Raw genomic sequence first — 724 nt, forward strand, 5'->3', positions numbered from 1 at the left:
TAACAGTGCAGAACAATGGTGGACTTGAGTGTTGCGCATAATGGAAACGAATGGAGAATCATGACAACTGGAACATACTGGAAAGTAAAGATTTCTAACTGGAAACACTTGTTAACTATATAAGTGCATTTGCACGCGCATGCAGACAGATAATAGACATTATATCTACATAAACAGATTAATTCATCAACTTCCTGTGGTGCTCAGGCACACATATTTCCAGTAACCTCACCTTTCACAGATTTTGTGTGCATATAACACAATGCAGTCACAGATGAGGTAGAGGATACCAAAGGCGGGGCAGCCTGTGGAATAGATCAGCATGTTGCAGAACTGATTATGTAGTAGGTTTGTTAGTGGTTTCCTTAGGCACATTGAGGCATGTTGCAGCAAAATGAATCACACAATACAATCTAGTCATGGTTAAAGAGCACTCGTATCTGCCCAGATATGATTATGTTGCTTTACTGGTCCAAACCACTACAGAATGAGGAATGAAAAACTACTGTCATTCCGTCATGTGAGTGAAAGATGAGATGTTTACAATACACAGACAACGCTGGAGCATGAAGAAATCAACTTCTAAGAGCAAGTAAAAGCCCCGAATAAGATCTGGATTATATCTTAAGTTTAAGTTACTTTATACAGCATCTTTCAGCGTGACGATAACATACACAAATACTATAATGAGCATTGAAAGTGCATATAGTAAAATAGTTTTAAA

This window comes from Scomber japonicus, chromosome 4 (assembly GCF_027409825.1).
Source record: "Scomber japonicus isolate fScoJap1 chromosome 4, fScoJap1.pri, whole genome shotgun sequence".
NCBI classification, from domain to species: domain Eukaryota; kingdom Metazoa; phylum Chordata; class Actinopteri; order Scombriformes; family Scombridae; genus Scomber; species Scomber japonicus.